At 39.4% G+C, this 22,313-nt stretch overlaps 1 long non-coding RNA gene across 10 annotated transcripts in view; it reads left to right on the top strand.

Moving 5' to 3' along the window:
* LOC309860174 overlaps window positions 1–22,313 on the top strand; it is a 274,988-nt gene that overhangs the window by 42,161 nt on the left and 210,514 nt on the right. For 2 of the 10 annotated variants that reach the window (XR_014309210.1, XR_014309212.1), the window contains exon 4: window positions 9,258–9,327. The exons of 6 other annotated variants lie outside the window; for them this stretch is intronic. This is a non-coding gene — a long non-coding RNA (uncharacterized lncRNA). Of the gene's footprint in view, window positions 1–7,691; window positions 7,810–9,257; window positions 9,328–22,313 lie in introns of all 10 variants that reach the window. 2 more of the 10 variants (XR_014309208.1, XR_014309211.1) reach the window with 2 other exon arrangements.

The following is a 22,313-nucleotide window of genomic DNA, read 5'->3' as shown; positions in this document are numbered from 1 at the left end:
GTGGGTATGACTGGATAGCATTCCCGTAACCAGGTTCCTAACCAGTTGACTTTGAGTGAACCAAACAGGAAATTATCCTTAGGGGCATGTGATGGGAGAAACTGACTGGCCCAGGAGCAAACAGCCAAGTTGGAAACTGCCTACTGGAGCCATATGGGCAGGCGAGTGTGTGACCTCCACTCCCCGACATGAATTCTGCCAATAGCTAGGGAGCTCAGATGAGGGCTACAAACCCTAGGTAGGCACACAGCTCTGGCCCTCACCTTGATTTCAGTGTGGAGAAGCTGGAGCAGGTGTCCCAACTCCTGACCCATGAGAACTATGAGATAATGCAATGGTGTTTTTTAAGCTGCCAAGATTGTGGTGATTTTTTTTTATGCAGTAAGAACATATCAGTGGAACACTAATACGTTATGTGACTGTGTGTCGTTGGGAAAGTTATCTTCCTTCTCTGAACCTCATTTTCCTCATCTGTGAAGTGAGCATGCTAATCTTAGCCCTTGTGAGGAGTCAGTTGTTGAAACCGGCTGAGATAATATATGCAGAGTACCCAGTATTTTCAACATGGTTTAAGTACCTTGTCTGTTGCCTCCCCCCACTAGCACCACCATATACATAAGCATTTTTTGGAACATTCTGCCCTGATTGCCTCTTCAAAGAGCCTGTCCAGGGATTCAGACTGGTGGTAGGTGTCATTTTCCTAGCAGCCCATCCTAGGGCTAGCGTTCTGATGAAAATTCCTATTGTAATGCATAACCATGAGGAGTCCAGAATGAAATTGCTTTGGGAGCCTTTGTGTGATTAACATTTCAGCTGTTTATGGAGTCTTTGCCCTATCATTTCCTGTTTTAAAAAATTAATGTGCTGGTTTATTATTAAAAACCAAGGAGGGGGGAAGTTCAGCTGGGGCACAGAGAAATAGTTCTAGATGATCTAAATAAAAGTGTCTGAGTAGGGAGAATATTTGGAAGACCTCTTTTTTATTTAGATGCTCTTTTCATCCCTATAACTTTTTCTTTGGGTATCATTCCCCCCTTCACCCCAGTCCCTTGCCTTCTGTCACCCGGCCCCTAAATCTGAGTGGGATAACAGGCATTCAAGTTAAGAGCATTGTGACTTTTTAATTATGCCAATGGTATTGTGTATGACAGTGTTGTGTGTAACCCATCATGTCAGAGGGTATTTGAGTCAGAAGGGGCTTCGCATGCCCATTTTACAGATAAGAAAAACTGAGGTGTGGCAGTTTAATTGCCCAAGGAAACACAGCTAATTAGTGACTCTGTTTTCTCTGAAGGAAACCAGATCTCCTAACATGTTTTCCTCAAGTAATCTGAATCATTTACTTTTCTATGTATCAAAGTTTAAAGCCTACGCTGGTGATCTGAGGCCCACATGCTCCGTCCTTCCTGATATACCTCAGGGTAGACATCATCATGGATGTCAATGATCTGTAAGGCTGCCTCCAACTGCACCCCCACAGGGAGTAGAAGGCTTTCTTACGCCAGATGGAAAGATCCAGTTCAATAAGAAGGAAAGATTTAGGTAGGATTTAAAGGGCAGAAATAGCTCAGTTGCCAGTACTAACTTTGAAGTGGTTCTGATAAATAATGTTCTTTAGGGATCATCAAGGAGACTAGAGATTTATGTACCCATCAGATGGATTTAGTCATTAGTTCCTTGGCCTTATTCTTTGTCCTCTGTCTGCTATCCCAGTATTTACTGGAACAGACTGGGCTCCCTTTTCCTAAGAGGAAGAGAGAAATTCTGTTCTAGAGCCTCATCAACTTGGGATCGTAGTAAAGATTGACGGAGCATTTACTGTGTGTGCAAGAATATTAACATGTAGGCTTGAGAGCACTAGCCTTAGGAAGTCTTGCTTGTAACATTGGCAGTGGCCATCATCTGGGAGCTTGAATGGTGAAGAGTTCCTTACACTGATCTAAAATGGCCCCTCATTAATGAGAGTGGCTCACTGTTCCTGAATTGTTTATACAAACAGCATTATTCATGCTGAAGACATGCTGTCCTTCTAGAATTCTGGAATATAGGTACATGCCAGGCAGTGGGTGCTTATATGCCCAGTTTCCAGTAAAAACTTAGGTCCCAGTCTCCAGGGAGCTTCTGGAGCAGACAGTATTCCCCATGTGCTGCAACAACCCATTGCTAAAGGAACTGAGTGTGTCCTGTGTGACAGCAGTGCGGCAGGCCCCTTCGAAGCTTGCATTTGGTTTCCTTTGCATTTTGTTCTGTTCTCCTTTACCTTTGCCAGTTTTGTTTTATATCCTTTTCACTGCAATAAATCTGAGCTGTGAGTACAAGTATGTATACTAACTCATATAATTCCTCGTAGCAAGTCACCAAGGCTAGGGCTGGTCTTCAGACTTCTTTACTCCCTTAGGGAGAATATATTTATTTTGTTTTATTTTCTGAGAAGCCTGCCCAGTACCACGTAAGCAGCAGGCTCTAACTTGAGGGAGCTCGAGTTCAAGAGCCAATATGAAGGCGAGCCTGGGTAACTCAGTCGGGTGAGCATCTGATTCTTGATTTCAGCTCAGATCATGATCTTAGGGTTGTAGGATTGAGTCCCACATCGGGCTCTGGGCTCAGTTAAAGATATGCTTGAGATTCTCTCTCCCTCTTCTTCTGCCCCTTCCCTGGCACTCTCTCTCTAAATAAATAAATAAAATCTTTTAAAAAAATAAATCTAAATAAAGAGCCAATATGAGGAAAAACAGTCCACTCTAAAATACTCAAATATAATGTTATACATCATTTATACGCATTATTTCCCTCTGGTTTGCCCATCTGCCCCTCTCTACATCCCATGTTTTTATTCTTTTTTCATTTTTTACTTTTTTATTTCCTTCTTGTTCATTTCCAATGGTTCTGTCTGTCTTATCTTACATTGTAGGCTGTGAATTTCATGATACCAATGACTCTATAAATAACAGGTTTAGCAGAAAACAACAAAATATAAGTGTATGGAGTCTCCATTTTTTTATGCTTAGAAATTTAGTTATTTATCTTCTCATTAAAAGAAATCCCTTAATATTTTTGTCCTTTAGTTTTCTAATCTGATCAATGGGGCTCGTGTTCTCTGTCACCTCACAAAGTTACAGAAGGGGTCAAATGAGGTGATTTTTATGTAAGAATTTCAAAAATTTGAGCCATCGAGAATTGTTGAAACTTATTATTCTTATGGAACAGTCACAAGTGGATTACATGAGAAATGCATGCCCTTGAGATGTGGGCACTCTCTCTCTCTGTTCATAAAATGACAGAGGAGAGAATATAAAGATACTCAATGAGAAAGGACCGTAGAAACAGCCCTGAGTAACAGAAGATTAAGAGAAGGGTTTGATTGCGGACTTCAAGTATGCAAAGGACGGCCATGAAGAAAAAACCAAGAGAACAATTCTGTTTGATATCACAAGATAGAATCAAAACTAATGGGAAAACAAAAAACAAACAAACAAACAAACAGAGGAAGAAGAGGAAAGACCTGGCCGGCGCATAGGGAAAGGAAGACTGGGATAGCTCGGGCTTTGGAGCTGTTCAAGGTCAGGCTGAAGCACGGCATCCTGCATGTTGCCTGAGGAATTAAACAACCAGATTTATGAATGAGCTGCTTTTGTGAACCAGCAACCCCCCCCCATAATTTTTGCTTCAGCATTCTCTGTGCTATTATTTATTGAACACTTAAATAATTCATTCATTTTTTTAGATACTTATTTTATTTTTTTTTATTTTTTAAAGATTTTATTTATTTATTTGACAGAGAGAAATCACAAGTAGGCAGAGAGGCAGGCAGAGAGAGAGAGAGGAGGAAGCAGGCTCCCTGCTGAGCAGAGAGCCTGATGCGGGACTCGATCCAAGGACCCTGAGATCATGACCCGAGCCGAAGGCAGCGGCTTAACCACTGAGCCACCCAGGCACCCTAGATACTTATTTTAAAACTATATTTTGCACCTTTGCTGTGTCAATTATTATTATTTTTTGGTAATGTACCTTAAAATGCAAAGGTAACTATAAAAAACATACATCTGTTAGTAAAACCAAAACTAGATGCCTTCCAAACCTGATGCTCCGTGGAAATTCTTAAGCCAAATGAAAGAAAAGGACAAAAACAAAACTACAGTTCCGGGGCCCTGATTTCTAGTTCTGAGAACTTTTTGGTCACTTGGCACCACATAATCTTCCTTGAAGAGCAACATGGTGCTTCATTTGTGGAGCTGAGAGCATACCTTGACCTCTCTTCCTGGGAGATCGAAAGACTCTCCTCCACTTCTGCACTGCTGATCCCTCTCCCACAACCCACCCAGATGATGGGTGCAGACCGGGACTCAAGCAGTCTGGATGTACGCTAGCTTACATTTTCCTCACTCTTGCTGCCCTGGTTTTCCGCACTTAATTCTTGACTCCTGCTCTATTATCTAGGGATGCAGGCTAAGCCTTCCCTTCCCTTTGTCTCATGTGCATACTTGGTCTCGAGAAGTTACAGCCCTGCCCTCACACCCAGAGTTGATTAGCACCAAGAAGGGTACCTGGCCCAAGAGGGATCAGTTTTCTTCTTGCCCGAATTTGGAATTTCAGCCTAGAGACAAAGTGTAGTTTGCTAAGGCTGTTTTTAAACAAAGTACCACACACTGGGTGGCCAGCAGGGAGAAGCAGTGAGGAGTTTGGTCCAGGATCTGAGTAAAAAGCAAGAAGAAACTGTATATTCAATGAAGACTAAACAATGACTAATATAGAGGAAACTATATTGCAAACACCCCAAATTACATAGTCAGCAGGAGTGAGTGCCTGAAGCAACTGACCTTTATTACAGAGACTGTAGACAGATGTAAAAATTTTATACTACCTGTTGCTATCTTAAAAATAACTTTGGTGTGTTATGTATGTTACTTACTGGGGAAAGGAAAGCCGTGCTTCACAGAGGCAAGATCGAAAACAGCTTGATCAGAAAGAAGGACCTCTTCGAACTCAAGATCAATTTAAGATCTTTGTAGGTCCTAGATTCTTTTGTTTTTAGAGACCCATATCATATCGAATATATATTGATAATAGAAGTGGTACATTTGAACTTATATATAACCATCTTAAGATTTAATTGTCCTTGGTTAGTTAACAAAATGTTGTATTCTGTAGGTACAATAGTAGCATTTATTAATTCCTGTTTTGTAATTTTCTTATTTTAGAGCCAATACATGTTGTTGCATTGGGGGTGGGGCAGGGGGCATTGAAAGTTTTATAGGCTTGGGATGCCTGGGTGGCTTAGTCAGTTAAGCATCTGCCTTCAGCTCAGGTCATGATCCCAGAGTCCTGGGATCGAGTCCTGCATTGGACTCCACGCTCAGCGGGGAGCCTGCTTCTCCCTCTGCCTACCACTCCCCTTGCTTATTCTCTTGCTCTCTCTATCTAGACTCTCTCTAACAAATAAATAAAATATGTTTCTTTTAAAGAAAATTTTATAGGCTTTATGCATTGTGCTTTTGGGCCCAATGGACGAAATTGGATGTTTGTATCTTAATGTCTTAAAAACATTTTTCAGAAGATTTTATATATTTAAAAGAAAGAGATGTGCATGCAAGAGAGAGCGCACCCAAGTTGGCAGGGGCGGGATAGAGGGAGAGGGATACGAAGACTTCCCTCTGAGCAGGGAGCCTGATGGGGCTAAATCCCAGGGCTCTGGGATCCTGACTTGAGCTGGAGGGCAGATGCTTAACCAACTGAGCTACTCAGGTGCCCCTGTTTTAAAATTTTAATCAATTTATAGTTACATTTTTCTTAACAACTGGAAAGCATAATTCTTAGTATATTATTTAGACTTCTTCTGTATTTGCTTTCAAGAAGTGTCTGGGAGTAAGCCCAGGTTTCCAGAAGCAGGATAAATAGTTCTGTATTTAAGATGCTACTATTAATAGCCTCTGCAAAAACAACAGAAGTCCTCATTTTATTTTTTTATTATATTTTTATTATGTTAGTCAATCTTACGGTGATGTTAGGTGAGGTGAGTGCTGTTACAGAAAACTGTGGATTATAGCATCTTTTTAAAAATTCACAATATTTATTAAAAGTCTTGCAACTTTTCCCAAAAGGCATCTGGGAACAGTGTTTAGGAGCATTTACCTGCATTCAAAGCTCAGTTTCTCTGTGGTCCAACTTTGGGAAATTACTTAATCTTGCTGCCTCCACTTCCTCATCTCTAAAATAAGGATAACAGGGGTGCCTGGGTGGCTCGGTGGGTTAAGCCTCTGCCTTTGGCTAAGGTCATGATCCCAGGGTCCTGGGATCGAACACTGCATCTGGCTCTGCTCGGCGGGGAGCCTGCTTCCTCCTCTCAATCTCTGCCTGCCTCTCTGCCTACTTGTGATCTCTCTCTGTCAAATAAATAAATAAAATCTTTAAAAAAATAAAATAAAGATAACAATAGTATCTGCCCATTATAAGGGTAAGATAAGCCAGCATCACTAAAATTAAGGACTAGTGTCTTGGAGACAATATATGCCAAACAGCCTTCTAAAATATCTTTGGACACAACATTTGCACTTGTAGAGACTGAGTAATTAATTAGAGAAGAGAGTAGGGATATGAGTATAAGTATGAAAATTTAAATACATCTTCAATGTCATACTTGTTGCAAATGGTTCAGTTCATTAAGGCATATCCACATTAGAGTATGTTATACAACCATTAAAAAATTAGATTTTCAAAGAATATGGAGCTGGAGAAATTCTCAGACATGTTACATTTTAAATGCAATATGTAAAGTTACCTGTATGTATTATGATCCTAATGCTGTTAGAAGGTGTGTAGGAAAAGTTCTAGAAAGAAATATCAATGTTTTAATGGTAATTATCGCAAGGTATTGAAATTAGGAATTACTTAAAATAGTTTCTTCTTTATCTTTTCTGTAATTTCAGAATTTTCCACGAATGTGGGGAAAAGTTAAAAAAAAAGGTAACAGGGAAAGGAGAGATGGTGATCAAAGATTTATATTTGTTAATTTTTTTTTTACAAGCTGCTGAACAAACATACTAATGAATCTTGAATATCTTTAAGGAATAGCAATTTTTAAAGCAAGGTATGGTTTTAAGATCTAATTAACTCGAGAGTATCCTTTTATAAACAGCAGTGTGTGTGTGTGTGTGTATACATATATATGTGTATGTATATATATGTATATGTATGTGTATGTACATATATATGTGCATGTATATATGCACATATAGTCTTTCCTTTAAAAAAAGAAGTTTAGGGGTGCCTGGGTGGCTCAGTGGGTTAGGCCGCTGCCTTCGGCTCAGGTCGTGATCCCAGGGTCCTGGGATCGAGTCCCACATCGGGCTCTCTGCTCAGCGAGGAGCCTGCTTCCCTCTCTCTGCCTGCCTCTCCATCTACTTGTGATTTCTCTCTGTCAAATAAATAAATAAATAAATAAAATCTTTAAAAAATAAAAAATAAAAAAATAAAAAAAATTAAAAAAGAAGTTTAAATGGTGAATCATGCTCTGGCCAAGAGGTGATGAAGCAAAAGCTGATGAGTTTTGGATAAACTCGACAATAACTCAAGTCAGTAGACTAGTAGGAATCAAAGCCAAGTTTCAAGAGGGGAAAAAAAAAACCTACAAACTGATGATCTTGGGAGTTGGTAAAGTAATTTGCAAAGTCTAAATATTATTGCAAATCTGACAGCTGGAGGTACCAGAACTCACTCCATCATCTGCCAGCTAAGTGAGGAGAGTCCCCTTGCAGACCTGAAGAGAGAAAGAGGCTCACTTATTCCATCCAACAAATTCCCTTTCCTGAATGGGTGAGTTATGAACTCAAATCCCCAAGTTTCTTTATGAAAATGTATCTTCAAATGATTAAAAAATTTTTCTTTTCTCATTTCCTGGCTTGGAAGAAGAGGTATACCTTCATGGGGGTTATCCAGCTAATCTTTACCTCCTAGGCAGTTCCTACCTGGATTTTCTTAAAATAATAAGAACAGGGGGGAAAAAAAAGTACTCTGAACATTTGTAAACCTGCTCACTGAATCAAAGAACACATAGAAGCATCTTGGTAGCAAGCAGGATAATTACCAATTGTGATGACTGAGGTATATTTCTTTCCCATTTTTATAGTAGCCATGTGCTTGCAATCCAGGACCCTGAGGAAAAGTTATGTAGCCAAATGTTAAGGTTAAGGATATATCCTTTAAATAAGAGTTAGACACAAGATACATGCTCAGCCACTTTTAAAAAATAAAGTGATAATTGTAATTCATTTGAAAGGAAGCATTCTTAATTTATAACCTTTAAAAGAAACTGTCTTTATTATACTGCAGAGTATTCTAAGTGTGTACCATGGTTAATATTTTATGCATACATTTTTTCAGTTGAAGGCATTTGCCATAATTCAGCTTTAACAAACTCTGTTCTCAGCTGTAACTCAGAGCATGACATATATCTGTTGTCCAGCTATAAATCTGTGGTTGCTAATACTTTTATGAATCTGATTCATGCAGAAAGCATTATCCCTGCAACTTTAATTAAGGAGTTAGGAATTTCCCCCATTTGAATTCCTAGCATTCTGTACACTTTATTGCATCTTCCCCCATGAGCCTTAAATGAGATATTTGGATTACAGATTCTTAGAAGAATAAAATCCATAAGCTCTAAATCAGGGATGGGTAAGTGGATTTGATCCAGCTTTAGAGCTGACTTTGATGGCTCAAATTGCACTGAGTCTCTTAAGGACTGGATCAATCATTAATATCTAACTTTTTAAAGCTGTAATTTTTGGTATTTGTTGGTATCAGGATATTAAGATGTGGTCTCTTGTTGTTTCTTATTTCTGGGCAGCCCTCCAGTGCCTTACTTGGGTTGTACTAAAGCCAAGATTCTATGACTCAAGCTTAATAAGACAAAATCAGGTATGAGGCAGAGAGAAATCTATGTAGAACCTATTATATTATATGCTGTTTCTTTTAATATAATGAGGCTGTGAATATTTGTGCTTAGGTGCAGGTGATTTTACACAACTATGTAGAAACTATACGTGTCTAATTGCCATTGTATCTTTAGGTTGGCTGCATATTTGGACATCTTGCATCCCTCCCTCAGATCTGATTTCCCATTTGGATGCTCCAAATACACAGAGCATAATAGTAACTTTACCACCTCTTAGTTAAATAACAGCTCTGGTTTAAGGACTTTAGCCATTAAATGCCCATAACTAACCAGTGAGGTCATTACTATAATTATCCCCACTTTACAGATGAGAAAACCAAGGCAACGAGAGGTTAAGCATCTTGCCCGAGATTAAAAAGTCAGCAAATGGAAGAGCTGTGAGTATGAGCCCAGGCACATCTGGGTCTGGATTTCACAATGTGAAGCATTCTGCTATGCTGCCTGAGCTATATATAGACCTATTGGCACACATTCTTTGGGCTTTTTAAACCAGCACCCTTCCATCTTATCAGGGAAGAGAAAATGTTTAAGACTATGTCCTTGACCCCAAGAAGCTTGCAGTTGGGCGAGAAGACAAGAAGTGCACTCAGGGCCATTTATGGTGGAGTACACATTATGATAATAACATTTATTGGATGAGTATTCTGTGTCAGCTGCCATGCTAAGAACTGAATCTGTGTAGCCACAGAAGGGACTATTTTTATCTCAGTTTTATGAGAGAGGAAGCTGGAGGTAAGTAATTGAAGTCACAAAGCCAGTGAGTAGCAGAGCTGAGATTTGAGCGTTGGCGGTGGGAATCCAGAGCGCCAGCTCTTAGCCATTGTTTTCTATTGGATGTGAACACGTCTTCAGATGTTTGGGACACAGAGCAGAAAAGAACTGTAAGAGCTTAGTGAGGGTAGGGAGGGCGGAGAGTCCAACTAACCAATTACTTAGTTAATTTATTCAGTAGTATCAGTTATCTGTATTGTCTCGAGCCACACTGAAATGCTTTAGGCTCTCCGAACTCAGTGTGTTCTCTTTTATGCCTAGATGTCTGCACATTTCCTGCCAAGAATATCTTTTCATGCTGTGGCTACCCCACCCCCAGCACCAACCCATCCGCCAAAGCTTATCACCTCTACTATCTCCCCTAGCACCATTGTGGGACTGATTACTATTCACCCTTCATGTCTTAGCTTGAATCCCAAAACCTCTGGGAAGACTTTCTGCCCCTCCAAGACTTGAGTGGGTCTAGTCACTTGTAATCCTATCCCATTATAGCACCTACCACGCTGTGGCACGATTATAGCTTTTGTCTGTCCCTCCATGACATGCCTGGTACCCCCGACCCCTCCCCCAACCAACACTCCCTCACCCACCCCTTGGAGCTTCTTGAAAACTGGAACTGGGTCTTACTTCCTCCATTGAAATGCAAGCTTCCAAGACAATGCCTGACAGATAATAAATGCTTTATGAATATTTCTTGATGACTTACTGAGTTCTATGGGCCAGATACTGTGCCAATAAAACACTTGTTATGTGATAGCACTGAGTGAATATTTGTTTCCATGATCTCCTCGCATTCTTTTAAGAATCCTCTCAGATACTATTATTTTTATTTTACAGATAAGGGTACTTGGCCTCAAGAATATTAAATAGCATCCTTAAGGTCTCATAGTTAATGGGGAGTTGGAAGTAGAAATCAGATCCGTCTGATCCTGACCCGTCCTGCAGATGAACCAGCAGTGGCAATGCAGGTTCTAGAAGGCATAATGTATTTCTAATAAGGCAAAGGAGTTAGAAATCATCTCTACTAGTGGTTGGTGAAGAGGACGGCAAGCTTTTTACAGGGATGTGATGCACAGGCTGGATCTTGATAGGCAAGTCCAAGTTGGTTTGGATGAGAATGAATAGATGAATCAGCAGGTGAGAGCCCAGGCTCTTCCTTCAGGGAGGAGAGAGGAGTGTGCACATGGTGCACATGGTGCACACGGTGCACATGGTGAGCACATGGTGCAGGGGAGAAGCAGTCGAGGGTTCTCGGATTGGAGTGTAATGAGTAGAGCCAACCTAGTACAAGAGAGGAACTAGAAAGATTGGAGCCATGACAAAGGATGAACCCACCTTACTTCTAAGAGGTTGGGCTTCTTAAGGAAAGAGTGGCCTTGCCTTATCCAATCCTGGGAGTGATGTTAAATGTGTGAAGTCAGGTGGGAAATCAGTTGGCAGATGGAGGGAAATGGTTCCCTGTCCCTCCTAGGGAGTCCAAGCCTTCTCTTTCATTAGCAGCTCTTCAAATCCAGGGGGAGTTGAGTAGAAACTTGAAAGAATGGAAGAGCAACCACAAATCCTTTAGATACTCCTCTTTCTTCTTGATTTCCTCCTGCAATGTTTGCTCTTTTATCTATTGTTCATATTATAGATGTCATTATTATTTATATGTTAGGTGCTGAACTATATGCAGTCCCTTACATGTGTATCTTACTTAGTCCTTCCATTATGAAAGGTGTTGTTATGTCCATTTTCGAAATAAGAGCATGAAAGTTCAGCAATGCTAAGTGGTTTTTCCAATTCCGCAAGGAGTAAGTAGCAACTGAAAATTAACCCTTGTGGGTCTGACATCAAAGTCTGCGATCTTAACCCAAATCCCAGAGAATAGAATAATAATTACTATGAACTCAATGCCTGTTCCGAGCTAAGCACTTTATGTAGATAATGCGTAGAAAAGAGGATAAGGCATTTGCTCTGTCTAATCATTTAGCCCATTCATTCTGAAAGAGTAAGATTTGTCTGAAATTCACTTGCTGTATTCTCTGCAGTCATCGCTTCCCTGTTTTCCACTCCCTTCTTTTCTAATTCCACATCAAGAAGGGATGGACTATTTTAAGGATTTTCTAAGTTATTAGAAATTCTCATTTAGAATCTTGTATCTAGCCTTCACATCCATAGTGAGTCTATAAGAACAACTTCAGAAAAGAGCTTTAGAAATAAATGTATGGCGCCCATGCACTGTCAGGCTCCTTTTAATGAGAAATGGATAGGTGATGATGCCATTATGTAGTACATCCTATTCCTGGAAGCCATTCTCCAGCTCTTCAGGATAATGTATGTCTAACACTGCATCAGCCTCTTTGTTCCATAGGTGCTATTTTTTAAAGTTTTATGAACAGCAAATGGCTCCTTAGGAGAACATTGTCATCGCTCAGTCTGGATTTTCCAGCAGTTTTGGGGTAAGGATGATAAAATGCCCAGAGGGCAGTGCCAATTTGAAAAGGATGATTAACTCCAGATTTCCCATCCTTGGGACATTGCAAATGCCTGGATCAAGGTCTGATGTGTTCCAGATGATGTGCTAGGACGTACAAACATGCAGGCTTCCATTGCAAGGGAGACTAGGAACAAAAGAGTACACTACTCATTCATTTAATCACCCAACAAATACATAGTGAGTTCCTGCTCTGCATCAGGCCCTGTTCAATGCTGAGAATACTGAGTCCCTACCCTCAGAGCATTTACATCCTCCCAGAGAGGACAGGCAATAAATAAATAAATAAATAAATAAATAAATAAATAACATGCTAACAGGAATAATAAAGCAGGAGAAGGCAATAAGGAGTGATATGGATGTGACATGCTATTTTATGTAGAAAAGGCTTCCTTAAGGTTCCACTCAGCAGAGACCTACGGGAAGTGATGGCTCAAGACTCACAGATGTCAGGGAAGACTGTTCCAGCAATCATGGCAATGTCCCAGAATAGGAGTGTGTTTAGGATGTAGCTGCATGGATGCCCTTGTGGCTGGAAAAGAGTGGATGAGGGGGAAAGTGATAGGAGGCATTGGCAGGAAGATATAGGTGAAGGACAGTGGGAGGTCAAGGTGTAGACCAGCTAGCCTTACATAAGCCTTGGTGAAGAGTTTAGATTTCACGCTCTATAGGTTGAGAAACCACTGCAAGGGTTTGAGCAAGGAGTGGCATGATTGGACTTACCTTTTGAAAAGATTCCTCCACCTGTTCTGTGTAGGATACATGTAGGAGTGTAAGTGGGTGGAGGAATGCCAAAGGTAGGAGGCTGTGTTAATCCAGCCATGCCATGGTGCTGCCTGGAGCAGAGTTGTCATGGTAGCGATGGTGAATGGGGAAACCATTCTGCATATTTAAAAGGAAGAGTTGAGAGGATTTGCTAATAAATTGAATGTGGGAGAAGGAGAGAAATCAAGATTTGTGCTGGTGTACCTGGAAGAATGGAGGTGTTATTTAGTGAGAAGGGAAAGATATCTGGACAAACTGACTGAGGAACCGGTAGCATCATCTCCATTTTGGACATGTTCATTGCAAGACACTTGACCAATGTCCATGTGGAGTGACAGAGGAGGCAGTTAGGTGGTGATTCTGGAGGTTGGGGAACAGGTTGGGGCTCGAGGTTTGAATGTAGGAGTCATGAGCTTGTAATTCATCCATGAGATGAGATAAAATCATCTGGGCAAGAGTTGTCAGGAAAATAAATTTTCAACTGGTCTCTTCAAGGGGTTCAGTTGTGTTATCAACTTGATATAAAAATTCCCCACAGGTGTTGCTTTCAGTCCTCCAGAGGACACAGTGCTTCCCTGCTTTACTTGGTTCAAAATGAGTTAGTTCAAGCTAACTACAAATTTTGTTTCTAAACTTCTTCGAGACCTTAGCAGAAAGCAGCAAAGCAGGTGGTGTACTTTGTCCATCAGCGGAGTAACTTTGGGCAGTTTTCATGCTCTACCTGTTATGAAAAAAATCAGTGTGGCCCAACCATGTGGTAGTGCACGCAGAATAACCATTTCTCCCAAATATCTACCAGTGTCACAAGTATGTTTCTGGATTCTTCTCAGAGGTGATGGTAACTACTGGTCAAGGTCCCAGAGCCATTTTGCCTTTGAGTGTATGGCTTCATCCCACATACATATAATAAAGCAGAGGCTTGAAAGGATAGCTAGGGATACTCCAGCTAGAGGTACCCACTAGTATCCCATACTGGAAAAGACCAGTAAGGGGATGCAAAGTAAACCACACCTCTGAAAGCAAATAGTGGCTGCATTGGTGGCTACAACCTATTTCACTCTACCTCTTTTACTTGAATAAAAGGTGTTGTAGTGGTTGTGAAAGTGAACATATGAGCTCTTTTTACACCAAACCCCATAAATGGAATGTCTTATGGCATGGATGAAATTTAGAGTGTTTGATTCAGTGAATGGAGAAATATACAGAAAACCCTCAAAAAGAGTTTTATGTGTTTGCACAGGTATACATGTACCTGTGCGTGTCTGTATTACTTTTAAAATCTATGGGAGCCTCTCTCTTTCTTAAGCACAGGGACAGTGTTGTGTCCCAGCCACAGAAAGATTGGCTTTCTGACCAGGTTTTTAAGCAGATGATCAAGTACAGAAGAACAAGGCAAATCATTGGTCAGGACAGAGATGAAAGATGGGGGTCATAGTCAAACGGTCATGTATCAGAACTGGGTGAAGAACCAAAGTCAGGCCACAGTTAAGTTGACCCAAAGTTTATTATTGAGTCCTGAATGGGATCCTGGAAATAGAGCTGAGTCTGCAAGAGGGGACCAGTTTGCTCTGAGTACAGATGAGAGAAAGGACATGGATTGGAGAATGAAGCAAGTACTTTCAGAAGCAATTGGTGTCACTACCTTTTTTTCCACGCATAGCTGCTTTTAGCTGTTTGCTCACCTGTGGTGCTATGATGCTATCCCTATAGGAAAAGAATCATATTTTTCTTAATGGCACACTTGTTTACTTGGCCTGACCCCAAAATGCAATCTCCTAAAACAACAAATTGAATTGAACACTGAGGAAGGCTGGTGGAAACTAGAAATTTTATTTGAAAACTGAATTATCCAATACGGTGGTTTCCAGAACCTTCAAATAATCTTGAAGGTGTGGCACTTGAATCCCATTGTAAGGCCTCTGTGATATCTTAAACTGTCTGTCACAACATTTAAATGACAGCTTTGAGTTTAAAATAGAGTTCTTAGATGGTAGGTATACAGCAAATATTATGGTTTTTTTTCATAAGTTCTCTTGCATGATATTATCAGGGAGCACTAGAATAAATCATATTTTTTTTCCCTCGGAATTTGTACCATGTGGTTATTGCCTTAATTTTGACTATAAGGCTATAGCTTGGTAAAATACTTAATTTTACCAGAATTAAATCTTACTACTTTTTCACCCCTGTAATTAGTGTAGCTGTTGCAATTATAACCCTAAATAATTATCAACAATGATTTAACTTTAAACTAAAATGCCATAAAATTTAAAATACCCCTTAGTACATAATTATTAAAAATACTAAGATGGTGTTCTCTGACTTTCAGTAAAGTATCTCCAGAAAGCTGAGTTTATTAACTTGTATGAGTTTTCAGATGATGGAATACATAGGAGGTTTCTGGACTGAGAAGTTAAAGGACAAATTTAGGTAATTATAATTTAAGTTCTTAAACTTTTTTTTTTTACACAGTACCCAGACAAAGTCAAAGGGAGGCTTTGATGAAGAATTATATAAGTGTCTCAGTCTTTAACTTTATTCTGTGAATATATACATGTCGTCAAAACACACTTTTAATATCTTACTGAAATTTATTATTTCTCAATTAAACATGCCCTATTTAAGAAAACAAATGTATTAATGTAAGGAAGAAAAAGAAAAAAGTAATTAGAAATCTAGGGATAGCAACTATAAGCATGTAGGTATCTAATAGTTAACAATTTTTAGTTTAAAATATCAAAAAGGACCATTCTTGTACAGATTTTGTCCCAAAATGACTATATAGAGAAAAATATGATAATATTTGTACAGATTCTTAATAGAGAATGATTTAATTACAAAATTTTTTTTGTCTCTCAATGATTGTAACTTGGGTTAAAAGTTTTATTTTCAATTGATTTTGGTTTGTGGTATTTCAAATGATTCATTTAAATTCCTTGTGTGTGTGTGTGTTTAGTATTGTTTTTATTTTTGTATTTATTTGAGAGAGAGAGAGAGAGAGAGAGAGCACAAGCAGGGGGAGTGTCAGACAGAGGCAGAGGGAGAAGCAGGTTCCCCACTGAGCAGGGATCCCCATGCGGGGCTCCGTCCCAGGATCCTGGGATCATTACCTGAGCCGAAGGGAGACGCTTAACCAACTGAGCCACCCGGACACCCCTAAATTCCTTGATTTTTAACATTTCCCAATTAACTGTAATTAATCTCGGAAAATTCTAGGACCTCAGGGTAGAAGCAAACTTTGAAGGGAATTCTGTTGACTCCTGATGCCAGACCTCTTCCTTATTTCTGCCAGAGTTTTTCAAGACTTTGCTTTTATTAATGAAAAACTCACTCCCTTTGGGGAATTTTCCATTCTTGAAATAATTTCAACTGCTTGAAAAGATTTCCTTATATTGTTTTCCAGCCTATCTCCATTTGTTCTCTAGCTCTCAGAAGCTTCAGAGAAAGTCCAGTCCCGCTTCCGTGTGACAGCAGCCCACCCACAAAATGAAACATGGCCGTCAATTCCCGCCTCCTCCCAGCCACTTTCCCAGAGTTCCCTCTTCTTTAGCATAAGTGCTATGCACTCTCTGAGGCCCTCTTTATATTTTAATTTTAAAACACCTAATAAGGAGGGGCACCTGGGTGGCTTAGTCAATTAAACTGCCGACTCTTGATTTTGGCTCAGGTCATGATCTCAGGGTTGTAAGACTGAGCCCTCGGCTCGCACTCGGCTTTTCCCTCTCCCTGCCCCTACGTCTCTTTCTCAAATAAATAAACAAAATCTTGGAAACACCTAATAAGCTGTGTTGAAAACAGCAGATAAGTTTACCCCATTATTACAGAAGCTCTCAGGTTCACAAAGGGGTATCGTTTACGTTAGGTACAAATCTGTCATGGAAAATAATTATAATATTTATTTATTTTGTAGAGAGATAAAATTCAATGAATTGCTGTGTTGAAATTGGGCAATGCAATTTTCAATATTTATCTTTCAGTGATGTTTTATTGGGCTATTAAAACTCATACTTAATTCAATAAATTGGATTTTCTAAAGGCCTACTTAGATTCATTTGGTATATTTATGCCACCAGCTATTGGACATGGGATAATCCTGAAATTTTTAGCTCCTTAACTATTCCAGCACGTTACTAATGCAATATATAATTTCACAAATTATCTACTACAGGAGATCTGGCTCATCGAACACACTGCATTTAAAGGCAAAAAGCTCCAAATCTGCATACTTAATTATACAGCATTATCATTTCTATCCCTAATTTTTTAATCAAAACAGTCATTAGCAATGCAAATAATAAAGGAAATTGGATTATGAAGGAAATAAAGATTAGTGACTCTAAGATCAGATAGCTGGTTTTAACAAGTCAGGTTGATAGTGGGCTTTATTTTATTATTAAAGTAAATAATAGAACTACCTTGTCATAAACCTTTTCAGTTTTAAGGATAAAGCACTAGTTAATTTTTTTTCTTTGATGCAAATTTTGCACAAAATCCATGGGAAGGAAGGGGATAAATTATTAACACATTTTAACAGAATAACCTATCATGTAACAATTCATTCCAAATCGGGGACAGTGCTTTTTGGGGTGTAATTTATGAAAATGGTTTTTGGTCCATTCTCTCAAAGGCATATCATTTTAGGTTCCAATGTTTGAATGGTTATTGTGTGGCTGGAGTCCCTGGGGTCAAGTATTTTTTATTTTTTATTTTTTAATTTTTATTTATTTTTAAAATGTATTATTATTTTTTAAAGATTTCATTTATTTATTTGACAGAGATCACAAGTAGGCAGAGAGGCAGGCAGAGAGAGAGGAAGGGAAGCAGGCTCCTCGCTGAGCAGAGAGCCTGACTCCGGGCTCGAGCCCAGGACCCTGGGACCACCACCTGAGCCGAAGGAAGAGGCTTTAACCCACTGAGCCACCCAGGAGCCCAAGTATTTTTTATTTTAACTCTTCAAGTGAAAGCAGCATCTTATAGCTAAGCATGCATTCCAAGTAATTCAATGAGAAGAAGAGCACTACTTGGTAGAACTATAAATAAGATTAATTAAGGTTCCTACCAAGGCCAAGTTTGGCAAAGAAGCCTGTGTTAGCTCCTACCTCCAAGGCAGTCTAACTCTGGATCCTGGAGGCCAGCAGATTCACTGGGCCTGTGTCTGCATAATGCAGAAAGTATTCCTGCTATTTAGATTTCTTGATTGTACATATTAGGTGTATAAATATTAATAAAAAATTTCTGCCCTTAAATATTACATGTCACAGTTAATATTCCATACTCTCTGCCTGGGTATCGGCTTTTCAATATTTGCCGTTAGAACTTTATTAATAAATTTGAGGCTTGTTTTTCCCTTTGTGGGATTTTTATGTGGAATACTGTGTCCAAACTACTAAGGGGGAGGAAAAAAGGGAGCCATTCATTTATTGATGGAAGATAGGAATGTAGCACATGTCCTACAGTTTGAGCAATATAAGACGTTACTCATATAAATGTTATCTTAGACACAGTGGGCTTCCTCTTGGGTTTGACATAGCGGAGGGATGTTTTGCTGTGTCATGCGGCCACGGGGGTCCCCCATATTAAAGAGTTAGCACACCAAGATATCAAAGATGCTGAAGAAGAGCATCCTGCCTTGGTAGGAGACTGAAAAGTGATGGCTCTCAACTTGGCTGCCCGTTGTAACTCCCTCAGAGCTTTCCAGAATAGTGATGCCTCAGTCCTAGGCCTAAGAATTCTGATTTGACTGATTCAGATAAGGGTTGGGCATTGGGAATTTTACAAGTTTCTTGGGTGATTTTAATGGGCATACACAATTGAGAACAGCTGTTCTAAAATCACTCCATAACCGAGATTAGGAATCTAATCTGATTCTATCATTTTTAAAATATAAATCTGGTCCTATGATTAAATTTTAAAGGATGCTCCCTAATAAAACCCTAGACCTGCAAGATAATCTGCATAAGGAGATTCTGTGGTCACATAAACTTGGGGAATGTTACAATATCTTATCATCTTCTAAGAGAAACGCAATTCAGCTTGACATGTTAAAGACAATGATAAAGAAACTTGTCTTATCTAATGTTTCCAGGATTTTTAACCAGGGTCCTCGTTTTTTTTTTTAAGATTTTATTTTTTTCTTTGACAGAGATCACAAGTAGGCAGAGAGGCAGGCAGAGAGAGAGGAGGAATCAGGCTCCCCGCTGAGCAGATAGCCTGATGTGGGGCTCGATCCCAGGACCCTGGGATCATGACCCGAGCCAAAGGCAGAGGCTTTAACCCACTGAGCCACCCAGGTGCCCCCCCAGGGTCTTCATTTTTTATGACAGCTGTTGCGATCCCATGAAACTAGCATTCTGTGGTCCACACATGGCTTATGCAGCTTTATGTTTTGAATCTTTTCTGAACTCTGTTTAAAAAAAGAAATTCTGGGGTGCCTGGGTGGTTCAGTCATTAAGCATCTACCTTCATCTCAGGTCATGATCCCAGGGGCCTGGGATCGAGCCGCATGTCAGGCTCCCTGCTCAGCAGAAAGCCTGCTTCTCCCTCTCCCACTCCTCCTGCTTGTGCTTTTTCTCTTACTGTGTGTGTGTGTGTGTGTGTGTGTGTGTGTGTGTCTCTCTCTCTCTGCCAAATAAAAAAATAAATAAATTTTAAAAATATATATATAAAAAAGGAAATTCTCATTTTAGTTGCTTACTTATACATTTTACTACAAAATGCATTAAGGTCCTATGAGTCACGTGGTCTTCTGCTGGTAACTATGATTTCTGTGTGGCTGTTGAATGAGGTGCACATTGGTGTGAACCTCGCTGGAGATCCCTCTTACCTGGGGCTATTCCTGTTGGACTCAGTACTTATTAATGCAGAAGGTTGGTATTAAGGCAATCCGTCTTTCATGCCCTGTGTGACAGCAAGCTGAGGAGGGCTGCAGGGGTCCTGTTTGAAAGTTACTGTCTTACCAATTATTTAATTGTTTGTCTTAACCCTTTGTGTAGCTTCTGCATGAATCCCCCATCCTAAAATGCTTTTCCCTGTCTTAAAATGTCAAGAACATTATGGAATGTGTTTCTCGGGCAGGGAAGAGAGCTGGAAGATTTGGGGATGTGGAGAGAGTGGAGAATGGAATGATCAGAGTTGTGGAGCTATGGCGAAGCGGTGGGGGGTGTTTACTGACAAAGTCAGGTAGAAGAGGGCAGCAAATTGGCCTTAAGGCTGGAGGAGGCGGTAGACATGTCATTTATCATTTCTCCTTGGGTAGAAATGAAGATGTGACTAGAGTACACACCGAGAAGTAAAGCTCTCTGTTCACTTCACCTCTCAGGTGTTGTCTCATTTGGTTCCTAGGCAGCATGCCAACTTGGCTTCCTCCTATGCTCGTTTTCTTTCCTTGGCTTCTAGAACCGTCTGCTTGCTACTTTTTTCTTATCACTTTACCTCCTCCTTCTGTCCTCCCCCGGGACCCCCCCACTCTTGATCTTTGCTCCCATGGTGACCTATGCCTACCTCCTCCCACCAGGAAGTTTTCTTCAGTTTCACCCTAACTATATTATCTTTTATATTAAAAATATAACTTTATATTTACCATCATATTTTTAAGAGCAGGAATTGTACTGTTGATTCATATCTCCCCAGATCATGGAAGGCACCGAACAGAACATCAGCCAATGTTTTTTAAGCTCAACTAATTGATCCCATAAGTACTCAAGAGATCCAATAGAGAGGTGGAGTCAAGGTTAGCTGGAAACACCACCAAAAGGAATGGTGATTTATACTTCTAACATATACTTTAAAAGATCACTCTGATTATAGAACTGGTGAATATTTATTGTAGAAGATTTTTAAAATCAAGGAAGAAATAAAGAATATAAAAAGGATGTATAAATCCACCACCCCAAAATAACTCTTTTAAACAAGTCTGAGTATTTAAGATCTTTTTCTATGCATAGGCACAGGTTGGTTATCTATCTATCTATCTTAATGATGCTTACAAGAGAATGTGGGTCATAATGAAAAGTGATTTTGTATCCTCTTCCATTTAATGATATATTCTTTCATTTGACAAACATTTAGAGGGCTTAATATCATGTGCCAGGCACTATTTTAAGTTCTAGGGATACATTAGTATCTTGAATGTTTTCCTGAAAACTTGATTTTTAATGACATACTAATATTTCATATTTTAGGCTAACTGTACTCTATTTGATGAATTCCTGGCTGTTGCAGTTATCATTACTAATTATTAATCACCATTACTAATGACTATAGCACCGTTAGTAGTAATTCTGCAACACGTGCCCTCATTCATGGATCTTTGTGTTCTTCTCTGATCACTCCCTTAGAAAAGAAGGGGAATTATATCAGATTATAAGGTATAAAGTGTCCAGAAAGTTGTTTAGAGAGGCTTCTAGAAAAGCAGATTGTACAAATAATAACATTCAGATATTTTTATAATAGTAATATACAATAACACATAATAATTTGTAAACCCAGTAGTGTATGAGATACACATCCTGCCACCCTTGCTGGCATTAACTCATATTTCATTGTTAAATATCTTTGTTTGCCTATATATTGCCTCATCTTAGAATCTGTTTACTCTAGTGGGTCGAATGTTCACATAGACCTAGTTTTTCTACTAATTTTTAATTTTATTTAATTTTTATTATTTTATAATATTTAGTAATATTAATAGTTTTCTATTAATTTTTGTTGATTTTCACTCCTTGTGATCACTCAGAAACTACAAACTTTAAAGGAGACCCCTGAAACCTAATTTTAAGGATTTACTTTTGAGGATCTAAGTTGTACTGTAGCCCACCAGCAAAGTCCTCAGGCTTTCAGAATGGTTTCCTGCTAGTCCCTTTCCTTGGTTAACATATTCAATTCAGGTGCTCATACTTAGTGGCAGTACATTAAACAAGGCAGATGTTCGGTGAAAGTCAAGTGTCCTTCAAAGAGTAATAGCAACATCCCAGAGGCTCCCTTTGAGTGTGGAACCTTCTCTGAGACTCAGCATAATAATTTGTTGGGAGAATCTTCCTGGGGAAAAAAAAATCCAGCTTAATGTAGATCAGCATATGACAGTACTGTCCATTGTGGAATGCTGTCTCTGCTTTTAGACGTATGAATGGAAGAGGTCCAGGTGTTGTCGTAAAAAACAATTTTAATCCCAATCACTAATAAAACGCTCAAATTTTGAAGGTGAATTTTCAATTTATTGAAAGGAAGACACGTCCAAGGACAGGAAATGCCATTCGTCAAGAATTTCTAAGTGTTAATGTGGTCTAAATGGAATGCTATTTAGTTGAATTAAAGGAAAATAAAGAAAAAGAATAACTATTATTCACCATCTAG

This window comes from Mustela nivalis (assembly GCF_964662115.1).
Source record: "Mustela nivalis genome assembly, chromosome: 2".
Taxonomy (NCBI): Eukaryota; Metazoa; Chordata; class Mammalia; order Carnivora; family Mustelidae; genus Mustela; species Mustela nivalis.
Note: the sequence above shows the minus strand (reverse complement) of the source record. Positions and strands in the feature narration are given on the sequence as shown.